Here is a 25,671-nt window from a genome sequence, read left to right as displayed (position 1 = left end):
ACAAATACCTAACGACTGCGCTACAATCTGCCTGAATTTACGATTACAGTAACTAAAACTCGAAATTACACCTCCTATACGAAACTCACACTCAATTTAAGTAAGAATCTACGAAGTAAACACTAAAGCGCGATGCTACAACTCTCAAATACTATAATACGCCCGAAATTTATGAATTAAACAATGCAAGTACCCAAAAACACGCAAAGAAATTAAGAATTAAACTATGTAACAAATAAGTAAGCTAGGGGTATACGACTTGCTGCTGCAGCTGCTTATCCAACGGCGGCAGGGAGCACACTGGCTGTGACCAACCGACACTGACCGTTCAAAACAAAAACAGAAGACAGACGACTACGCGAATTTACACTATTCAGGTACTAAAGCGCGATGCTATAACTCTCAAATACTACAAGCCCGAAATTTATGAATTAAACAATGCAAGTACCCAAACCACGCAAAGAAATTAAGAATTAAACTATGTAACAAACAAGTAAGCTAGGGGTATACGACTTGCTGCAGCAGCTGCTTATCCAACGGCGGCAGGGAGCAAGCTTACAAGGTAACGTTGACCACGTCACTGTATGCAGAGTGCTACGGGAGAACCAGTTGTTTCCGTACCATGTACAGCGTGTGAAGGCACTATCAGCAGCTGATTGGCCTCCACGGGTACACTTCTGCGAATGGTTTATCCAACAATGTGTCAATCCTCATTTCAGTGCAAATCTTCTCTTTACGGATGAGGCTTCATTCCAACGTGATCAAATTGTAAATTTTCACAATCAACATGTGTGGGCTGACGAGAATCCACACGCAATTGTGCAATCACGTCATCAACACAGATTTTCTGTGAACGTTTGGGCAGGCATTGTTGGTGATGTCTCGATTGGGCCCCATGTTCTTCCACCTACGCTCAGTGGAGCACGTTATCATGATTTCACACGGGATACTCTATCTGTGCTGCTAGAACATGTGCCTTTACAAGTACGACACAACATGTGGTTCATGCACGATGGAGCTCCTGCACATTTCAGTCGAAGTGTTCGTATGCTTCTCAACAACAGATTCGGTGACCGATGGATTGGTAGAGGCGGACCTCAACCCTCTTGACTTTCATTTATGGGGGCATTTGAAAGCTCTTGTCTACGCAACCCCGGTACCAAATGTAGAGACTCTTCGTGCTCGTATTGTGGACGGCTGTGATACAATACGCCATTCTCCAGGGCTGTATCAGTGCGTCAGGGATTCCATGCGACGGAGGGTGGATGCATGTATCCTCGCTAACGGAGTGTTTGAAGTGTTTGAAGTCATGCTGGTACGTTCTGTTGCTGTGTTTCCATTCCATGATTAATGTGATTTGAAGAGAAGTAATACAATGAGCTCTAACATGGAAAGTAAGCGTTTCTGGGCACATGTCCACATAACATATTTTCTTTCTTTGTGTGTGAGGAATGTTTCCTGAAAGTTTGGGCGTAGCTTTTTGTAACACCCTGTATTACTGCTCTCAACAGTGCTGATGTCCTCAACATTAGGGAATAGAAAATGAGTCCTTTGCTGCCTTAAGAACTTCACAGTTATATCTTGTTCAGTATTTTCTAAAACTATTCCAGCATAGTAAACGTGAGCTCTGCCACTGATGTCAAATTTGACTAAGACCCTTGAGAACAAGAAAGTGTTCCTTTTTCAAATGGAAAGAAGCTGTTTCATGGAACTGAGGAAGAAGCTTCAGTTCTCAAAGTCATGGCTTTCTTTCCACAAGGGTGTGCTGAAATGTACAGCCTTCAATTTTTATGTGAGCAGTCTTAAAGCTTTTTAAGGATACAGAGCACTTTTCCAGCTCAATATTATGCGAAAATTAACACCTATTTCTTTCAGTCACTGTTTATAATGTATATGTTTTACAGATTTTTCGTTATATGAGGCAATGCAGCACACTTTCTAAATGAATTAGAAGTATTTTAAATATTTTTGAACCTGATTAGAGTTATTAAAAAAATTACAAAGAAATTGATGCAATTTTTTTCCGAAATGCTTCCTCAAATTGAGGCATCATTTAATCCAATGTTATACATTTGAAGGAGACCAAATTTTTTCCAGATATGAATGACATGATGGCTGAGGTACCAGACCTATTTAATTCCACCCATTATGTATATTACAAGGATAAAAAATACCATTCTTACATTTTAATTTTTTCCTAATAAAAATGTTATTTTTTCTATAATTTAGTTGATTCTTCAATAAAGCTTAGATCTACTATGTAAGTACAGACTATTGCAAGTTACAGAAAAAAATTAGAGCAATGCTTTATACACTAAGAAATATTTGTACATAAATTCTGAAAAATACAGCTTGAGGGAGATTGTGAATGAAGATATGGATCCAATTAAACTGTGCCTCAGAACATTCCTGAAGCATAGTCTTCATCCTGCAGCATTTCTTCATCTTCAAGCTTCCTTTTGGCATTCCTTTTAGCACTTCTTGCTTCTTTGGTAACTTAAAGAGTGAATCTTTCAGCTTCATGCACCCGTTGTCTGTCACACATGCAATTGATCTTCCATATTAGAGCCATATTTTATGCCTACATTTCTCAGGACTTCCAACCTTTCTACCACTCCATCGTCGAAACGTATCACTGCATCTATTACACCAACTTTTAATGTATTTAGTCCTACAAAAACATTCTTGGGTAATCTTTCCCATATGCAATGGTCGAAACTTTCATTTGTATTCGAGTGCCCCCATGAAGAGATTTACTAAGCAAAACAGGCTCACTCAGGTCTGTAAAAATTGGTTTTATTCCATTCATAACAGGCTCAGGAAGAGAATGCTTATGATGGTATATTTGACCACTTCTTTTTGGTAACCACACCAAGAATCTGCTCCTTTAGGCAAAGTCTGTGAACAGGGTGGTCATCTGTGGACAACTTAAGAAAGTAGGTGGCCCATACAGCTTTTCTCATTGCTGTAACATCATTCAGAGGTGCAGTGGCTCTAATGGCTCTAATGGCCAGTCCATAATAACTCTGAAGAAGATCTATTTCAGTTCCTGTCAATCTGCCTCGACCAGACAGAGATTTTCCATCAGATAGCAACTTTCCTTTCAGCATGCTCTCCTAATTTTCTAGGCTATATTCAGCCATACTCCAATCTAGAAATAATTTGTTGAAAGAGTCGCTAATGAAGTATATGATGTGTGTGTGTGTGAGAGAGAGAGAGAGAGAGAGAGAGAGAGAAAGAGAGAGAGAGAGAGAGAGAGAGAGAGAGAGAGAGAGAGAGAGAGGGAGGGAGGGAAGGAGGGTGGGAGGGAGGGAGGGGAGGTGAGGATAGGGTCATGTTGTCAATGCAAGTTTGCCTTCAGACACTCATCTACAGATTAAATAGTGCATTTACTTATTTACTTGGCATTTTCTTCACACTATGCCCAAAAGTATTGGTTTCTTTTCCAATGGATAAGGGTAATTTGTTGAAGAGTTGGGTACCCGTATTTTTCACCCTGTCATGACCTCTGTTCAGTCTTTGCCTCACCATTTAAATGTTGCCTTGCTTTGTGTGTCGTGGTTCATCATGATCATCAGCAGTGAGCTGTCCTTGGAGGTTGGGAGACACGAGGATGACGTTGGGAGTGTTGTTGCTTTCAGGACAAGTGTGGTGTGGGATGGGAACAATGTCACTTTGCAGGGAGTTAGTAAACTGATGCTACTGTTGGAGTTCTGTTCAGGATCTACTACAAATGTTGAGGTCAGCACCAATAATATAAGTGGGAAAGGTATGATCTATGTGGGTAACAAAGTGATTATGTTAGATGTAGATGGTGGCACAGGTAACAATTAGGGTTTGGAGAAAGAGGGTAAGGATAAGGTGTTCAGTGAGAGTATTGTATAAGGATTACGGCCAAACAGGGATGTTCATGTTGTAGCCAACTGCAGCTTTGCCTGGCCAGAGGAAGTGGGTTATCTGCGTGTAGGAGGATACACGGAGATGTCAAGATGGTGTGACAGGGTGGAGGAATATTTCATTAAGGATAAAGGTATGCACATTGTGGTGGATAAGATATGCATTAAGTGATGTTTACTGGTGGGGAAGTAGTGGATGTTGTGATACATGATTCTGTAGTGCTGTTGCGCCATCTTATACGAAGTGGACTTGGTTGTGGGAGTAGGTAGCTTGGATGTTGAGACAGAAGATGGAGCATGTAGGGAGAGAGATCTGTTGCAGGGTGTGTGGATGATGGAATGGATGGACATTTTGGAAGGATGAACAGTGGGGGATGGATGAAGGGAACTGTTGGGTTGAGAAGTGTTATCAAAGGGACAGATTGGACAGTGAGCTCAAGTTTGGTAGGTTGTGGTTTAGCTTCGCATTTTGCAGAGTTGTTGGGGTGGGAATCGTTGCGTGTTGCTGGTAAGAGGGAATGCTAGGTTAGGATACTATTTAAGAAAACTGAGAGGTTTTGCTGTGTGTACAGGCAGATGGGTTTTTGTAATCTTTAGTAATGGAGACTTTTTGTAAATGGTAGGACTGAAGATGGGATTTCAAATATTCGACCTTGTATTGGTGGTGGTATATAGGATTCCATTTTTAAGGAGAAGGTCTATGGTGGTGTCAGATTCAGAGAAGACATTGACGAGAAGAGTGGAGCCAAGGTTGTTATTGATCTGGAGGGTTCTTTGGACTTCTAAATCTGGGTGGTTGTTCAATTCAGATGCCACTTCCTGATCCATGATCTCAACTTCAAGCTTTGTGATCACTGAGGTGAGGGTGGGAGGACGGTGGAGAGCTTGGGGTTGTTTGGTCCTTGGTGTGATGGTGAGATGTGTTAAGGAGGCTTTGGGACCAAAGATAATGTGATGAATTTTGGAGTGGAGGTCAGCAGGACAATTCGTTGGATGTGGAGGCTTGACAGATATTTTTTCATTTCGAGTGTGAGGAATTTGGGTTTAAGGAACTTTGGGTCAGGTTGAAGAGGAGGAGGGTTGGACATTAGGAGAAGAAATTAGAGGAGGAGTGGTTATATCCATATGCTGAGTGTTGCCAGATTCACTTTGCAGGTTTTTAGATGTCAGAGTGGGAAAGATGTCAGAGTTCTTACATTTTGTAGGTTTCTTAACAGCTGTTAGAGCGAAAGATGGTTGTGGGACAGGGTGTCAGTGGAATACGATGTTGTTGATAGTTACCTGGGAGTTCTGCAGGTCCTTCAGCACAGCTTGCACTGCTCGGTGCAGTGAAGCTCATTGAGGTGATGGTTGTGACATTATCTGTTGCATCTTTTGTTTGATGGGCTGTGCAACGTGCAGCTGTGGTGGAGGTTACTGCCGAGTCATGGCTAGGGGGACCTGGGGACAGAGAGAGATGCACGTGTAGCTGTTGTGATAGGATGAGATATGGTAGGTAAACAGGGATAGATGTAGGGGGTTGAGTTAGAGGACGACAGTGGGAGCATGAGATGGAGAGGTGTAGATGGCTGAGGCAGCAGGACGGTCCATGATGTCGGAGAGTGATAAACGGTGTTGATTGTGGTGATGGGGCACCGAAGCTGTGCTGGAATGATGACTAGTTGTGATGACGTTGTGAATGGTGAGGAAGTCTCCAATGAGCTATGTCAGGCGTGATATGTTGTGGTGACAATAAACAGATGAAGGTGATCAACAGGTGATGAAATGGTTGGACACTAATGGAGGCAAAACTGTCAGTGACGATGTGAGTTGGTGACGACCAGTGACGAGGGTGTGGTCTGGGTGTGAAGATGATGACTAGCAGCGAATGTGGTCACAGGTAGTGAGGACTGGCAGTGAAGGCGATGATGAAGATGACTGCAAACCTTTCCCTATCGGAATTTTAATCCTGAGAGCAGCCCAGGCACTCCTTATTCATGAGAGTTAGAGGGGTTTCAACCCTCGATTCTATATCAAAATTGTGAATGTCCTCCTTATATTTACGTCGCCTTGAACGCTAGCCTATCAGCATACATTCGGTCACAGATACCGATGCACAGCCAGCCAGGATCGGGCGTCACTTCTCTTTGACTGGTTGCAACAGTGAGAAACTGCTCAGAAAGATTTTGTTGCTTGAGAAATAAGTGAATGTACCCTCTGGCCCTACATGGTATTGGTATAATTCTGCCATTAAAGTATACTCAAACAATGATGGACATGCCATTATATATATATATATATATATATATATATATATATATATATATATATATATATATTTAAAAACAAAGATGATGTGACTTACCAAATGAAAGCGCTGGCAGGTCGATAGAAACACAAACAAACACATACATACACACAAAATTCTAGCTTTCGCAACCAATGATTGCTTCGTCAGGAAAGAGGGAAGGAGAGGGAAAGACGAAAGGATGTGGGTTTTAAGGGAGAGGGTAAGGAGTCATTCCAATCCCGGGAGCGGAAAGACTTACCTTAGGGGGAAAAAAGGACAGGTATACACTCGCACACACACACCCACAAACACATATCCATCCGCACATACACAGACACAAGCAGACATTTGTAAAGGCAAAGAGTTTGGGCAGAGATGTCAGTCGAGGCGGAAGTACAGAGGCAAAGATGTTGTTGAAAGACAGGTGAGGTATGAGTGGCGGAAACTTGAAATTAGCGGAGGTTGAGGCCTGGCGGATAAGTGTGTGTGTGTGAGCGTATACCTGTCCTTTTTTCCCCCTAAGGTAAGTCTTTCCGCTCCCGGGACTGGAATGACTCCTTACCCTCTCCCTTAAAACCCACATCCTTTCGTCTCTCCCTCTCCTTCCCTCTTTCCTGACGAAGCAACCATTGGTTGCGAAAGCTAGAATTTTGTGTGTATGTATGTGTTTGTTTGTGTTTCTATCGACCTGCCAGCGCTTTCGTATGGTAAGTCACATCATCTTTGTTTTTAAATATATTTTTCCCGTGTGGAATGTTTCCCTCTATTATATATATATATATATATATATATATATATATATATTATGTGAGGTAGTGTGGTCATGCTCCTTTCAAAGATATTCTTTGGCTGAAGCACCTGGGTGAGACCATATTGGATTTTGTCAACCTTGTATTTGGTGTGTTTCATATTATAACCACATTATAACTTGTTTTCAAAAACTAAATGCCATTCCAAAATACTACCGCATTGAGGATGTCTCAAAAAGGTACAATTTATTGATATTCAATGTCAAATAATGAGTTATCAGCATTTAAAGGTTTTAGAAGGCATATGACACAGTGATTAATTGGAAGGTATACATTGTCACTCTGGCACAGTGGCTAAACTACACAGCCTTGTAAGAATGGGTGGAATTGGATTTTAGTCTGTACCTTCCCTTTGGCAAAAATTTTATCATTCATCTTCATGTTTCTGAGAACTTCTGGGACTTTTCACTGTCAATAATTTACAAATTAGACATGAAACACTTAAATACAAGTGAATATGCAAACCACATTAATTGTCTGCTAAGAACACTCAGAACAAAAACCATAAATAAGCCTAACACATGTGAGAAAGAACTAAAGGGTGGCTCAATCTCTGACATGTAAAACAAGTATTAAACATGGTGAGGTATCTGCATATGCTAAAAACAGTGTAAACCTAGTCTATGAAGTTATAGATGTAAGTATACTGTGTATAGATGCAAAATTTGAAGCTGCCATAATGTTGCCAAAACATGAAACCATAGTAGTTTCGGTTTGTTGTCCTCTAAATCACACTAAAGATGTGTTTGGCGAGCTTCTGCAGAAACTAATACTCTTGCTACTCAAATACAAAGATTACAGAATACAAATGTTTGGTCATATCAATATAGAAAAGATGTTGATCATTTGCTAAATACATTAAGATTCATTATTTTTTGTCACATAAATGACAAACCCACAAGGCAGGAAGCATGTCTAGATAATATAATATGTAATCTCCATGCAAACAAAAAAGAAATTGGCACAATCAAACTATGCATTTCTGATCATGAGGGACTAATGCCTCAGACAAACCCTTAACAGTAAAATAACTGAAACTTCCACTGAATATATAAAAATTATAAGACCAATTAATGAATCAAAGCTAAAAAAGCTAATAAGTAAATTGAATTTAATGCAATGGGATAAAATAATAATCACTGCAGAAGCAAATGAATCTACGAACAAATTTTTTGAACTGTTAACCAAACATTTTGAAGCATATTGTCCTAAACGCTACAAGAAAATATCTAAGCACACTCGCTGTCCAAACTGCAAGATCTAATTAAAAATAAATAAATAATAATAATAATAAACTGGTACGCCCCACGCCTAAGGAGAATAAGAACCATTGACTGGTTTATCACAATAGGTCTAGGCATAATAATGCTGACAAGGAAATGTATGTGAAAGTGAAAAAGATTTACAGGTCTGAAATCAAGGCAACAAAGTGCAAAGCTATGATATTTATGTACTGAACTCAGTGAATACATGCAAAGCTGCATGGGAAATTATTAAAACAGAAATAGACTGTGATTTTTAAGTTTACCAGATACTAATTCCTCCTAATATTCTAAACGCTCATTTTGTCAGTCTTCAGTCAGATGACAGCGTCATGAAGGATGTGAGTAAAGCAGGGGCACTGCTGTCAGAAATGAACAGCAAGCAGACAGCCTTCGCTGGGCTCATATAGCTGAGAAGACAATCATGAATCGATAACTAAGCTCATATAAACATAAAAACAATCAGTTTTTGACAATATACTGTAATCGGATAGATAAAGAACTACTCACCAATCAGCCGTAGAACACACATATAAGAGAAGGTTATAATTAGCCAAGCTTTCGGACGTAAAAGAAGGTTATAATTAGGCCCCCCCCTTCCTAAGGTCCACAAACCCAATCCATCCTAGTTGATCAGCACATACAAAGTACAAAGACTTCCCTCCTATATCAAAGATACCAACCATTTCCTAGTGCGTCTCAAATCCATGCCCATTCCACTCCCACCACACACCTTGCTTGTCACCATTGATGCCACCTTCCTCTATACCAACATCCCCCACGTACATCATCTGTCTGTTGCTGAACATTTCCTCAGCCAGTGCTAGCCTGATTCCAAACCTATGGCACCCTACCTACTCACCTTAGTCAACTGTGTACTTACCAACAACTACTTCACTTTTCCAGGTCAGACATACAAACTGATCAGGGATACGTCAATGGGAACCAGGACAGCTCCTTTCTATGCCAACCAACCTTTTCTTGGGTCCATAAGTCTTCCATCCCTGGTCTGGTTTAGATACATTGATGACATCGTTACCAGATGGACTCATGGCGAGGCTGCCCTGTTAAAAGTCCTGATCTCTGAATCTCTTCTCCCAATTAAATTTCACATGGTCCTATTCCGAATCTCATGCCACTTTCCTTGATTTTGATCTGGTCCTCATCAAAGGCCAGCTACACACTTCTGTCCACATTAAACTTACTGACAAAAAACAGTACTTAATGTTGACAGTTGCAATCCTTTCCATGTCAAACATCCCTCCCGTACAGTCTTGGTAGTCGAGGCAAACGTATTTGTGCCGATGCAGACTCTTCACAGCAATACACGACAATTCTCACCACAGATTCACTGGATGTAATCACTGCACCAGCCTAGTTCAAAAGCAGATTTCCTAGGCCATCGCATACAATCCTGGTACGGCTGATCCCTCCAAAAAGCAACCTCGGGGCACACCACTGGTCACCCAGTATTATCCTGGTCTGGAACGATATTAATCAGCCACTTCAACAGTGAAATGAGATCCATTCAGTCTGAGATTTTGCCCACCACACCTAGAATAGCTTTCCATCACCCTCCCAATCTCCAGAATATTATTGTCAGGTGCTATGCTCCTTCTGCACCCAGATCCCTACCCTATGGTTCCTACCCCTGTCACTTTCCCCACTGCAAGACTTGCGCTATGCATCCTCCTACCGCCAACTATACCAGCCCTGTAAGTGGCAAAACATATACTATCAAAGGAAGAGCCACCTGTGAAACAAGACGTGTCATATACCAGTTGTTATGTAAACACTGTTGGATCTTTTACATCGGCATGACTACCACCAAATTATCAGTTACAACGAATGGGCATAGCAACATGACATTCGTTACCTCAGCACCTGTTTCACCACACGCACCATCTGTGTTCTTCCCCCAGACACTAGTTTCTCAGAACTCCGCAGATGGGACCTAGCGCTACAATGTGTCATTAGGGTTCGTCACCCATCTGGCCTCAATTTACATTAATTTCTTCCATCTCAGCACTTCTTCACAGTAACTTCACTCCGTTTTAGTTTTCTACATCTTTCATTTCCTTACTTATTTGTTTTTCTCCGGTCCCTCCCACATCTGTTACCTACAATGCACTTAGCTTTTCACTCATTATTAACTCGTACACCATGTTTTAAAGTGAGCTCACACTGTCAGTAATATTGACAAAAATTGTCAGTTGATAGCGCGATTTTGGAAGGCTAACATGTCGAATAGCCAAAATAAAGTATTTGGTGCAATTACATTACCTGTAGCTTGCAAGCAAGAGAAAACAACGAAAAGAGGAAATGGGTTCGAGAGTGGTTGAAAGAAGGAGTGAATGGTCGTTTGCGAATTTACTGTCTGAAATCAGAATCAAGGACCCGAAAGATTTCAAAAATTACTTTCCGGTGAGTTGTTCATTAATGTTGATACGAGATAAAATAGAGGAGCAAAATATATATTGAGAAAGGCAGTCGCGTTGATCAAGCGATTAGGTGTAACTTTGATATGTCTGATGACACAGATCATTCGAATGCTCGAAGTTTAGTTCTGTAACATCAGCAAGCACAAATAGTAAAATTCTATGGAAACCTGTGAAACAATTGTACCTGCTGGCTGGGACTTGTTCAGACTATTAACGTAAAACTTTTTTTTATGCATTGTGGTATTTCGGTGAAACTGACATCTATTCCACAGGCGTCTTAGATTGCAGATATACGACGTATTTTTCGAAATGGGAGTATTTTTGAAAACTGCTGTGTAACAACAATCTACACTAAAATTTCAAATTCATAAAGTGAACAATGGCATACACAATCAGTGTTGCCAACAGTATATACTACATAACTTTTTCCAACCAGATTGAGAGCAAAAAGGACTAAATGCCTTAAAAGAACTAGATTCTAAATTTTTATTCAGAGGCACAGAAATGACAATGAAACGCCACTTACTCGAGATATAGACTACATGTAACATATTTTTTTACTAAACTTACCTAAAACTGGATAATAATGTCGTCTTCGTCATTATCGCCATCCTCCACATGGGAAAGAGAAGCTGGACTAGAAGTTGATGGTGTCCATTTATATGCTTCAGTTGTTCCCATTTGTTCTTAGAACTAACTCAGGAAATATGTAATTATGACAGCACCGATTCTTTCTGCGAAGACCTGCACAAATCCCTGGTGTTTACCATATCTGTACGCATTCGATTCCTTACCTTCATTTTGACGAGATTCAACTGGCTGAAATTACTTTCTAGCTCGCCGTTGGAGCAAGGAAGTACAAGCCTGGATAATGCAAATTCTGCAAGTTCTTTAAAAGGATTTTCGCCGCTGGCGTCATGGTAACTAAAAACCTCCCGCTAGAAATCGACAGAATTGTGAACGTTATCCCATTGGACGACGGTCATATTTTGCCACTGTAATTCAATTATTGTAATTCTATATTATCCAAGTGAGAGCTTTCTAATAGTGGAATTAAGAGTTCTTTTACCACTACACGCGCCTTTGAAACTGCAAGAAGAGATAATTTCCTCAATACTTCAATATTATCAGGCAATCTTTGCTGTAATTCTTTGACAAGTGAAGAAACAAATTTTACACATCTTTCTCTAATGTTTTTTCCTTCGCCTTCGGTTATTTTTTTTCTCATTACTGAAATTTTTTTTCAAGCAAGTATGCAAGATACGGCTTTGGATCTGGGTGTTTTGGAAATCATTGTCAAGATATTTTCTCTGAACTGGATAGGTGGGAATGAAAACTTGCTTAAGAAGAGATTGAATAAGAAAAATCAGGTCATCTAATAACTTGCATGGGTCCACATCATTTGACTTGAATTCCTTACTGACTCTCTGAAGACTTGGAAGGATAGGATTAAAAGATATACTAAATATACTAAATTAAGTTCGTCACTGAACATCGAATAGACCAGTTCACCTGTGTAGCATTTTTCGCTTTTCCAAACAATTTCAAAATAGTTTTTAACTCCACATACTAAAGGTTCAATAGAAAACCGTCAGGCATCGGAGATTTTCAGTGGCTCCTCCTCATCACTTAGGACTGAAAAATCTGGCGGTAAAAGAGCTGTCGTGAAGAAGACCGAGAAAACCAGTTGTAAGTTTTCCTAACCAAAACGTCCAAATTTCTTGGAAAACATTATGCAGCTGCTGCAGAGGTTGGTAACTGAATGGAATGAGAGACACACCTTATAAGTACCAAATGCGGTATCTCCCTTTCAAGTATTTCATACACTCCGTGTTATTAATCCTATTCCTTGCAACTTCTTTAAATCTAAATTAACTTCTTTCAACACCTCTTTAATAGCTGATACAATAGATTCAGCATTGCATTATTCACGTCCGACTAGTGTAAGATATGTCAAAACAATCTTGTGAGATGTTTTACTATGATAAATTATAGCAATTAAAATACTGTACATGCCATCATCAACATTACTTCTCAAATCGTTTGCAAAATAGAGCTCAAGAACATTCTTCATAACAGCACTATACCTTGTACGATGCAACTTAATCTGGCTTGCAATAAGACTGTCTTTGAACCTGTTTTTACACATTTCTCCTAAGTGATCACATGACAATATAGCACAATGTGCAGACACAAAGAGGGCAAGTGACCCTTCAGCTTCGCGACCTCCTACTGAATCCTGAAATGGTTTAAAATTAATTTTTGCCTGTCTTTGGGAGGAAAAGGAAGAAACTGTAAATTTATATTTTTTTGTTTCACATGATCTTCAATATCCGCTAACCAAGCTCTTACAGTAAAGTGACACACTTTACAGGATGCCTTTGTGTTATCTCGTACAGCTTGTGATATCCATTGGACAAATTTCGGATTTTTTAACCATTCTTCCCTAAACTTTTGTTTGTATTCAGGTTTAACTTTACCTATTTTATCAGAACTATAATCAGTCACTATGGCGAGAAGAACAAGCACTAAGCACAGCCACTTTTGACACGAACTCGACAAATAATGAATAATAACAAGCAGTTTGTGTTTCATTGAGTTGCTTGGTCCTCGATGGTGGGAATATATAATAGAAATATTATACCGTATCATGCATTATTGAAGTTAGTTAAATTACCATTTCAATTTTTCATACATTTAACATAATTTCACAAAATAAAGTATGAGAGTTCCTTACTTAATTACTTCTTGCACTCGTTATTTACATTGTTGAGTACCAGCAGCAATTAACCTTAGGTTCGTTCAAAGAGCTGCCAGAAAGCTACTTGAAGAACCAGTAAAAAGGCGCTACTGTGCATGCACGTCAACATTGGTGTCTGGGCTCTTCAAACGCATTTTACTGGTCGACTGTCACCGAGTAGCGATCAGCTGAACTTCTACAGGTGACTTTACGAGGGCCGTTCAGAAAGTAACCTCCGGTTGATTTAAAAAAATACACCAAGTTAAATAAAAATATTTTAATATATACATCTTACAACTACATCTTTGCACTATTTTTCTACATAGTCTCCATAGCGATTGAGGCACTTATCGTATCTCTTCACAAGCTTTGAAATTCCTTCTGCATAAAAATCACCCGCTTGTGCCTGGAGCCAGCCTGTGACCGCATCTTTGAGCTCTTCATCGTCATCAAACCGCTGTGACCCGAGCCATTTCTTCAAATGCATGAAGAGGTGATAATCACTTGGCGCCAGGTCTGGGCTGTAAGGTGGATGGTTGATAACGTCCCACTTGAAGGACTCAAGAAGGGCCGTTGTTCTGCGAGCAGAGTGAGGACGGGCGTTATCGTGCAAAAAAACGATACCGGAAGACAGCATACCACGGCGTTTGTTCTGTATAGCCCGTCGTAACTTTTTTATTGTTTCACAGTACACGTCTTGATTAATGGTCGTACCACGTTCCATGAATTCAACCAACAACACCCCTTTGGCATCCCAAAACACCGTTGCCATTAGTTTTCTGGCAGAAAAATCTTGCGAGGCTTTTCTTGGTTTGGTAGGCGAATTTGAATGTGCCCACATCTTTGATTGTTCTTTTGTCTCAGGGTTCACGTACTTAATCCAGGTTTCGTCACCGGTCACGATTCTGTTTAACAATGGTTCTCCTTCGTCCTCATAACGTGACAGAAAGTCTAATGCAGAGGCCATTCTTTGAGTTTTGTGGTGGTCGGTAAGAATTTTGGGCACCCATCGTGCACAGAACTTACGGTAACCCAATATTGCTGTCACTATCTCGTACAAGAGAGTCTTAGAAATCTGTGGAAAACCAGTAGACAACTCCGACATTGAGAAACGTCGATTTTCACGAACTTTTGCATCAACTGTCTGAACGAGTTCGTCAGTCACCAATGATGGTCTACCACTCCTCTCTTCATCATGAACGTTTTCTCGTCCACTTTTAAATAAACGTACCCATTCACGGACAACTCCTTCACTCATAACTCTTGGTCCGTACACGGCACAAAGCTCACGATGAATAGCTGCTGCAGAATATCCTTTGACTGTAACAAACCTTATGACAGCACGCACTTCACATTTGGCGGGGTTTTCTATTGCAGCACACATTTCAAACTGCCACAAAAACTAAACTAGTGCAGGTACGACGTTCACTCGACCACGGCTTGATGCCGACTGACCTGTTGAGTGCGTGAACGCACAGATGGCGTCGCTACTCCCCCCACAACCCGCACTGTGACCAATCGGAGGTTACTTTCTGAACCGCCCTCGTATAAGCATAAATAAAAATAAAACATAAGAACAAATAACTTGCTTACCTTACAATTATCGAAGATCCACAAACAGTGAACTACTGCGATCGGCTATTGAAAGACAATCGAAAAAACGCGGCCATATACCCTCACTACAAGCCACTTATCTATGTGCATGCGCGAAACTGGTAGCTTGACAGCGCCAGAAAATTTTCTTCAGGTAACATCTGGATACTTGATGCTACTTGCTAGTCACTCTTCAAACAGCAGGCATCCCATTTCAAGTAACCATATTTGGGACCAGACGCGCTTCGAACGCAACTTCCGCTCTGCGCATGCACGGTAGCCAGAAAGCAGCCTTTCGAACGAATGTTTCTCAGGCTCCACAGGCGGGACATAGCACCCACCTAGCCTGAATTTACGTTAATTTCTTCTGATTCAGCATTTCTTCAATGTCACTACTCCTTCCTTCACTTCATTTTAGTTTTCTACACCTTTCATTTCCTTACCTGTTTATTTTTCGCTGTCCCTCTCCTGCATTTGTTACATGCAAAGCACTTAACTTTTTACTCTTGTTAACTCTTACACGGTGTGAGACCTGAGTTTCTCCTGGCGTATACAACTTTCAAATAACTTCCGGGAATTCAGCCAGGTAACACTTTCAGCGACCGCCGATATTTCGGCGGGAGAACACCCCGCCATTTTCAAGGCAAACTGCAACGGACAGGCGGCGTGCATGCAAATTTAATACCTCGGTTCTGCGACAGAAGCAGGAAAGATAACACACACACTGAACACTAGTGCCACCAAAGATGACCAAAGTCAGAGCTATCGATAGTGAGACTATGAATTCACAGGTGAGGCAGCATTGACTCTGTTCCTCTGTTTTTTGACAAGGGAGAGAGCCGGATTCCAAACAGAGTTTAAACAGAAACCTCCATCCCTGTTAACGAGGTTGCTCGCTAGTTTAATCTCAACTGCCTCCTTAATGACACTGTCCCAATAGCTGGACGTGCATGCCAATATCTCGGTGTTATTATATAACATGGGGTGACCAGTATCCAAGCAATGTTCGGCAATAGCAGATCTATTTGGCTGCTGTAATCGTGTGTGCCGTTTATGCTCAGTACATCTGTCCTCCACGGTCCTGATAGTTTGACCAATATATGCCATACCGCAGCTACAGGGAATACGATACACACCTGCCTTACGCAATCCAATAATGCTGTGGATGGCCTCTTTGTTATAGCTTTTACATGTTCTGTCCATTTCAACGGACAATCTATCTTCAACCCCAAAAATTTGGTATCCATTACATATTCTGTTACATCATCATTAATTGTTAATTTACCATCATTGCATCTTTTCTTCAACCAAAAGTACATACAGTTAGTTTTCTTTACATTTAAAGTTACTTTATTTTTCAGAGACCACTTGTGAACATCTTTGGGGGCTGCATTAGCCTTTTTCTGTCAACTGTGTTAGAGTTTTGGCCGTGATCACTATGTTGCTGTCATCAGCGAATCACATTTTCCCCCCACTTTTGATACTCCACAGAAGAACATTATTGAAAAAAAAAATAAAAAGGTTTTGACCTAATATACTACCTTGCGGAACGCTTATATTAATATTTTTTGGACATGATAAGTGTTTTACCAGAAATCCTTGTCAATTATGTGAAATCTCAAAACACTGTAATCGGTTTTATAGGTAGGACTTATACCACTTCTTGACCACACCTCTTATTCCTAGTAAGTCTAATTTATATAATAAAATTATATGGTCCACTTATCAAATGCCTCTGATAAGTCCAAGAAAATTCCATTCACATGGTCACTTTCGTCATGTGCCTCAAGAATGACCTTTGTAATCTGCGCAATACCCAATTCTGTATCTTTTTTTTTGCCAGACAGCATATTGTGCGTTGCAAAGAAGGTTAAACTTATTTAGATACTACATTAACCTATTTTTCATAACTTTTTCAATAATTTTGGAAATGGTGCACAGTAGAGAGATTGGTCTGTAATTTTCTACATTTTCTGCATCACCATTTTGAAGTATGGGTATTACTTTTGCTTGTTTTAGGTGCTAAGGAAAACAGCCAGATTTGAATGATCCATTGATTGTTTTTGTTCATCGTACCTTTATGGAATCTTGAAGAATGCAAACTGGGATTTCATCTATACCAGTTGATTTTTTTATTTTTTTATTTATATATAACTTGTGCGACCTCTTCCTCAGTTGCCAGATAGAGTGCCATTGAGTTTGGTGGATGGTTCTGGATGGGTAAGACATATATGTCTGGAAAGTTCTGTTGTAAATTCTTAGCAATGCTGTTGAAGTACACATTTACAAAGTTAGCTATTTCTTTTGGGTGGTTCATTTGTGTACTTTTGTTTTTAATTCGTGAGTGCAAATGTTTTTGCCCTGTGTTTGCTGTTTCCCATTTGATAATATTCCACAGTGGTTTGCTTTTGTTTTCTGCCTGCAATAGTATTTTAAGGTTTGTGATTTTTTTAGCATCTAGTAATACTTTTCTGTAGGTTCTCTTGTAGGTTTTATAAAGTTGTAGAAAGGCTGGATCTGTCTGTCTATTTTTGATTGAAGCGAGATACCTAAGAGATACAGAGGATTTTTTGATACCACTGGTTATCCATATATTTTTTCTGAATTAGCAATGGTATGTAAAGTTTTTGGGAATGCTTCCTCAAATTTTAGTTTAAAAATAGACATGAAAGTATTAAACATTATGTTGACATTCATTTCTGCATAGACTTCCTCCCACACTTCACATTGTATCTGCGATGAAAATTCATCGACGTTTGACTTTGAGAAGGGCCTTTTGTACACTTCTAATTTAGTGGGCTTTTCTACACACAATTTACTTTTAATATCTGACACAAATGATCTGATAAGCCTAGATCTTGAACATGTATACAGCATTATTTCCTGTCTATATCTTTTGCTACATGGTCTATCAATGTAGAAGATTGTTTGGGTACTCTAGTGGAACAATTTACAAGTGAAGTCATGTCATAACTGTACAAAACATTTAAATAGGCTTGGCTAGCATAATCTGACTTCATTGTATTGATATTGAGGTCCCACAGACGATTATGCTTGATTTTGAGCAAGATGCATTTGCTAGTGTCTCATTTAGTTTTGAGAAAAAAATATCCACATTACCATTTGGTGATCAGTACACACAATGTCATTAATTTTCTTGAAATGCTGTACTCTGTTATTTCAGTAGCTGAGAGTTCAAAATGTTTATCAACATTTAAGCAGTAAGATTATTTCTGTCTTTAAATGAAATACCTCTCTTCACATAAATACATGAATCCCCACCTCTCATGGAGAGTCTACTGTAGAAACAAGCAAATTCATATGAGGCTAAGGTTAAATATGAGATTTCATTCCCTGTGCACCAGTGTTCCATACAACACACAACTGAGCTGTCTAGTGTTTGTAAGTTTACTTCTACTTGATGATATTTATTTTTTGTGGGCTGTAGATTCTGGTGAAGCACTGTTAAACATTTAGTTGTACTTATCTTGGTGGCCTCCTTTTCACACTTGATGTTACAAAGTCTTTCAGAAGGTGTGGAGGCACTGTTTTCTGCCTACTTGCTACACTGCATGTTTCACTTGCTGTTGTTTCCTTTCCTTCTGGTGGAGTTGCTCCTGAGTCATCTATTGCTGCTGTTGTTGTTGGTTGTGTAGATGTACCTGTGATCGTTTCCTTAACCTCTGTAGACATTGGTTATGGATCTTTTGTTGCTGCTGTTGCTGTTGTTACTAATGCTTTCCTGTTGACACTTACTTCTATATCTGATCCTTCTGTACGCTGTAGCAGTGCTACAACTGGATTCGTTAGGCAGGCAGGGTTTTCCACGACATTGCCAGCCTTGCTTGTGGCAGATAATTTGCAGGCCTGTTTTGCTGTTGGCAGTGCAATTGTGTCATATTTCCCAATTCTACAAAAACACTTGTCAGACACATTTTGAACCTCTAGCAGGTTAATGATTTGTCCCACTTATTTAGGTGCATTCTGTGTCTTGTAAAGTGCTTTCCTTCCATGTCATTTAGGGTGAGAAAAACTGTATTTAAAGTGGATTGACCTATCTTTTTGTAAGCCTTGTTTGCCTTGTGGATCTCTTTGTTTACACATGACGATTCAATAGGGTCATGCCTATATGGTATGCCTAGCATAATCATTTTCTGATCCACAAATGTACAAAGTGTCTGTCTTAATACTCTTGTTGCTACTTTCAGTTCATTTCTATATACGTCATTTGCGCCGCCTACTGTCACGATACACTGGTTTTGCGACACACAGTTACTGTTTTTATGGTCCTTCAGTATTTCCTGTAATCCTGCTCCTGGTTTCACCACACTTGATGTATTGAGGTCTTGTTGGTAACGAATAATTTCTGCTATTCCTCTGCTGTGGCTGTCAGAGAGCAACACTATACTAACTCTTTTTGATAACCCTTCGTTTACGTTGTTGCACTGTTGTTTACTTTCATTTCGTAACGATTGGTTTCTGAAGCTGTATTTCTACATAATGAATACATTGTACGTTTCTTTGCTGCTGCTTCATATCGAAATGATTGATCTGGATTGCCAACCTCTATCGTTTCAAGTTCACTGTCTAATGGTAGATACTGAAAACGATTTCTTAAGGGTAACTGGAATCCTTCTGAATTAAGTTTGGGTTTTGTACATTTCTTTCGTTAGTTGTAAGTTTGGGAATTTCCAAATTCTTTTTGTGATGGTGTAGATAGGTATTTCACTGTATTTTCGAGCAGCTTTACGTGTTCTTTTGCGTTTTTCACGTCTTTCTGCAATGCTTCCAACATTTTTCGTTCATGGTTAGAACAGTACATTTCAATTGCACCCATACAGCCATTATACATTTTTCCACATGCACACAATGTGCTTTCTTGATTTACATAGATCAAAATTTCAGCCGAGATACCCACACGGGGAAATTATGTTGCAAACTAGTACATGTCATCTGTCTGCTGTACAACCCCAGTAGAAGTGTCAGTCAAGAACTTGTGTTAGGTGTATGTTGCATACCTGTGTTATGGGATACTATTGTGGGGCAATTCTAAACGTTCGAAATTAGGGTTTAAATGGCAAAAGAAAGCTCTAAGGTGCATTGCAGTATGTAGCCCACACGAATAAGGTCGGGTTCCGCTGGATAGGTCAGGAGTCCACTACACGCAGCAAGCGGCTACACGGGTAGCAGGGGTTGTGTGGCGTGGACTGGGCGGTTTTTTAGGTTAGATGGCCTCGGGCAAGTACAGAAAGGGCAACAGCCTCAAAGGGTGCGGAGCAAAGTCAGGACATGCGGGGACCAAGCAGCAATCGGTATTGTAATTGTAAACTGTCGAAGCTGCGTTGGTAAAGTACCGGAACTTCAAGCGCTGATAGAAAGCACCAAAGCTGAAATCGTTATAGGTACAGAGAGCTGGCTTAAGCCAGAGATAAATTCTGCCGAAATTTTTACAGAGGTACAGACGGTGTTTAGGAAGGATAGATTGCATGCAACCGGTGGTGGAGTGTTTGTCGCTGTTAGTAGTAGTTTATCCTGTAGTGAAGTAGAAGTGGATAGTTCCTGTGAATTATTATGGGTGGAGGTTACACTCAACAACCGGGCTGGGTTAATAATTGGCTCCTTTTACCGACCTCCCGACTCAGCAGCATTAGTGGCAGAACAACTGAGAGAAAATTTGGAATACATTTCGCATAAATTTCCTCAGCATGTTATAGTCTTAGGTGGAGATTTCAATTTACCAGATATAGACTGGGACACTCAGATGTTTAGGACGGGTGGTAGGGACAGAGCATCGAGTGACATTATACTGGGCACACTATCCGAAAATTGCCTCGAGCAATTAAACAGAGAACCGACTCGTGGAGATAACATCTTGGACCTACTGACAACAAACAGTCCCGAACTTTTCGACTCTGTAAGTGCAGAACAGGGAATCAGTGATCATAAGGCCGTTGTAGCATCCCTGAATATGGAAGTTAATAGGAATATAAAAAAAGGGAGGAAGGTTTATCTGTTTAGCAAGAGTAATAGAAGGCAGATTTCAGACCACCTAACAGATCAAAACGAAAATTTCTGTTCCGACACTGACAATGTTGAGTGTTTATGGAAAAAGTTCAAGGCAATCGTAAAATGCGTTTTAGACAGGTATGTGCCGAGTAAAACTGTGAGGGACGGGAAAAACCCACCGTGGTACAACAACAAAGTTAGGAAACTACTGCGAAAGCAAAGAGAGCTTCACTCCAAGTTTAAACGCAGCCAAAACCTCTCAGACAAACAGAAGCTAAGCGATGTCAAAGTTAGCGTAAGGAGGGCTATGCGAGAAGCGTTCAGTGAATTCGAAAGTAAAATTCTATGTACAGACTTGACAGAAAATCCTAGGAAGTTCTGGTCTTACGTTAAATCAGTAAGTGGCTCGAAACAGCATATCCAGACACTCCGGGATGATGATGGCATTGAAACAGAGGATGACACGCGTAAAGCTGAAATACTAAACACCTTTTTCCAAAGCTGTTTCACAGAGGAAGACCGCACTGCAGTTCCTTCTCTAAATCCTCGCACAAACGAAAAAATGGCTGACATCGAAATAAGTGTCCAAGGAATAGAAAAGCAACTGGAATCACTCAACAGAGGAAAGTCCAACTGGACCTGACGGGATACCAATTCGATTCTACACAGAGTACGCGAAAGAACTTGCCCCCCTTCTAACAGCCGTGTACCGCAAGTCTCTAGAGGAACGGAGGGTTCCAAATGATTGGAAAAGAGCACAGATAGTCCCAGTCTTCAAGAAGGGTCGTCGAGCAGATGCGCAAAACTATAGACCTATATCTCTGACGTCGATCTGTTGTAGAATTTTAGAACATGTTTTTTGCTCGAGTATCATGTCGTTTTTGGAAACCCAGAATCTACTATGTAGGAATCAACATGGATTCCGGAAACAGCGATCGTGTGAGACCCAACTCGCGTTATTTGTTCATGAGACCCAGAAAATGTTAGATACAGGCTCCCAGGTAGATGCTATTTTTCTTGACTTCCGGAAGGCGTTCGATACAGTTCCGCACTGTCACCTGATAAACAAAGTAAGAGCCTACGGAATATCAGACCAGCTGTGTGGCTGGATTGAAGATTTTTTAGCAAACAGAACACAGCATGTTGTTATCAATGGAGAGACGTCTACAGACGTTAAGGTAACCTCTGGCGTGCCACAGGGGAGTGTTATGGGACCATTGCTTTTCACAATATATATAAATGACCGAGTAGATAGTGTCGGAAGTTCCATGCGGCTTTTCGCGGATGATGCTGTAGTATACAGAGAAGTTGCAGCATTAGAAAATTGTAGCGAAATGCAGGAAGATCTGCAGCGGATAGGCACTTGGTGCAGGGAGTGGCAACTGTCCCTTAACATAGACAAATGTAATGTATTGCGAATACATAGAAAGAAGGATCCTTTATTGTATGATTATATGATAGCGGAACAAACACTGGTAGCAGTTACTTCTGTAAAATATCTGGGAGTATGCGTGCGGAACGATTTGAAGTGGAATGATCATATAAAATTAATTGTTGGTAAGGCGGGTACCAGGTTGAAATTCATTGGGAGAGTGCTTAGAAAATGTAGTCCAGCAACAAAGGAGGTGGCTTACAAAACACTCGTTCGACCTATACTTGAGTATTGCTCATCAGTGTGGGATCCGTACCAGATCGGGTTGACGGAGGAGATAGAGAAGATCCAAAGAAGAGCGGCGCGTTTCGTCACAGGGTTATTTGGTAACCGTGATAGCGTTACGGAGATGTTTAATAAACTCAAGTGGCAGACTCTGCAAGAGAGGCGCTGTGCATCGCGGTGTAGCTTGCTCGCCAGGTTTCGAGAGGGTGCGTTTCTGGATGAGGTATCGAGTATATTGCTTCCCCCTACTTATACCTACCGAGGAGATCACGAATGTAAAATTAGAGAGATTAGAGCGCGCACGGAGGCTTTCAGACAGTCGTTCTTCCCGCGAACCATACGCGACTGGAACAGGAAAGGGAGGTAATGACAGTGGCACGTAAAGTGCCCTCCGCCACACACCGTTGGGTGGCTTGCGGAGTATGAATGTAGATGTAGATGTAGTAGAGATTATTTTAAGAAACTAAATATAACGACACAGCCTAACCCATATATTTACAACTGTCTTGTCTTTGTTAACGAAAATCTATGTGAATTTGACCTAAGCAGGACCGTTCATGCTCATCACACAAGAAGTGGACATACAACTAATGTGCCATATGCTGTACCTGCAAGAACTCATACCAGCTACGAATATGATGAAAATGTCTACTTCAAAAACTTACCTGAAACTGCTTACACAGTCCCAGTAAATAAATTTAGAATTAGTCTTTCGATATGGATGGAAAGTAAAGTAATTTACTCTACTCAAGAGTTCCTTGAGTGTGTGTCAAATGGCCTACATTTCTTATAATAATGAACAATAAATTAGCTACAAAATTTTATATTTGCAACACTGTGTAACTATTTTACTACTGTTTCATATTCTTATGGTTAATTATTTGTTTGATTACTTAGTATCTTTGCAATTCACTTAACTGTGGAGTTCATTTATCTAGTAATTGCTCTATTAGGAAACCTCTTGTGGTTATTTGCATTTATTTAAATATGTAGTGTATCTGTCTTTGACTATATTCTTTTAGTTCATGACATTTACCCAATTTATATTATTATTATTACTGCTATTGTGCTAAGTTTGATGACAACAATTGCATGTAAATATGCTCAAAGGTCAAATAAAATATTTGTATTTGTATTTGCATACTTCACACAACCAGCACATCTATTTAACAGTGTGGGGGCTTCTCCTTAAGCTCTTTTTGTAATACATTCACTATATAAATAACAAGGGTCTCAATACAAATTTTTCACACAAATTAGAACACTGTTCACACAACCAGCACCCTTTATTTAGCACTGAAGGAGCTTCTTATGTTTTTCATACACATATTGGTATATAAAGTTGGCTGTTCTCACTTTAAACGAAAGTTATCAAATTTGTAATGAATGAAATAGCTGAACACATAATGAGCTTCTGCTTTAATTCGTCTACTACAATGACTGCTGCAGTAACTACAATATCTTTACCTTAACAACAGACATCTAATGAAACCTTGAAGAAAGCCAAAGTGTATCATTGGAGGAGTGGAATATAAATAAAGGCATGTCAATGTTGGAAGGATAGAAAATTTTAGTGGTGGGGAACAAATCACAAAGGGCGTTCTAGAGGATACAATTTTGGGTCCACTTCCAATTCTTATATGTGTGATTGAACCCCCACTTAACATACAATATACAGAATTGGTATTTTTTGCAGATGATATTGGTGTTATAGTAAATCCCATTAGAGAGAAAGCAACAGAGGAGATCGTAAATCATGGTTTCCAAAAAACTATTAAGTTGTTCTCAGATAATAGATTCTCCATAAATTTTGATAAAAACATACTATATTGAGTTCTGTACAACAAATGGAGCTACCATGAACAGTAGTCATTTAATAGGGTAGAAATCTGCAAATATTATCATATATGTATTGAGGTATCACTGAACTGGAAGAGGCTTACAGACCTGTTCACACTGGTCATCACAGCACCGTCACGTCACGCCAAGGTATATTCATATTGTCCGTGCGTCACGTCACAGCACATCAAGTCATGCAATCTCAACGCGTATGGGTGTCCTCAACTGTTTTTTCTGAGGAAATTCGGTGTTGGAAAGATGATTTCCAACTGTTTTTATGCACAAAGTACACATACACAGTATGGTAGCTTATACACATGGATGCTGGAGTCTACATTTATATTTAAATGATATTTATTGGACTCAAATGGTTTGCAGCTTGCAGGGATAGCTTTTATATTAGAGGCGGAAGACAGAAGTGCAGAACAACACAAAAAAGGGTGTGGGTCCAAAAAATGTCATTACGAGGTACAGAAGGAGAATTTCACACACTATACAAAGAGCTCAAGGAAGAGGAATTTTCATTTTATATTTTAGAAAGTCAAAGCATAACCTTTTTTAATTTTTATGTCAAATTGCACCCAGAATTACTAAAAGGAAGACAGAGTTTTCAGTTGTCGTCACATCCTACAAAAACTGGTTTGTTTGAAGTTAAGTTTAGTTGCTAGTCCAGTGCAAACTTTAGTGCAATAGTCATTTCTCCCTCAGTATCTTTTAATTAGAGATTTGTAGGTTTCCTTTATGTCTTATATTTGGGTTTTAATAGTGTAAGTGACTTATTTGTACTGGAGTTACTACTGAAGGCACTTAAATATTGACCACTGTTGCTTGCAAAATTGTTTTTCACACAATCCAGAGAGCTAATGAACAATAAATAAGCCTGTTACAAACTCATATTTAAATAAACAACTTGCAGTGTCTGAAGGTTTCAGTCTATTTCTTTACAGAACGCTGCAAATGCCTAACAAAAGTAAAATAAATTCCACCTACTAATTAATCTGATTATACCCACGTTACTTTTTGCACTTTAAGTTGCAGCCACACTGCAACGCATTTTACTGTAAAATATTAAATATCGTACTGGTATGTATAAAAATCCACTTTATAAATGTGGTAGAGAGCTGGCAATTTAGTATGCTGATGTAATACAATTCAGACC

This window comes from Schistocerca nitens, chromosome 12 (assembly GCF_023898315.1).
Source record: "Schistocerca nitens isolate TAMUIC-IGC-003100 chromosome 12, iqSchNite1.1, whole genome shotgun sequence".
Lineage (NCBI taxonomy): Eukaryota > Metazoa > Arthropoda > Insecta > Orthoptera > Acrididae > Schistocerca > Schistocerca nitens.
Note: the sequence above shows the minus strand (reverse complement) of the source record.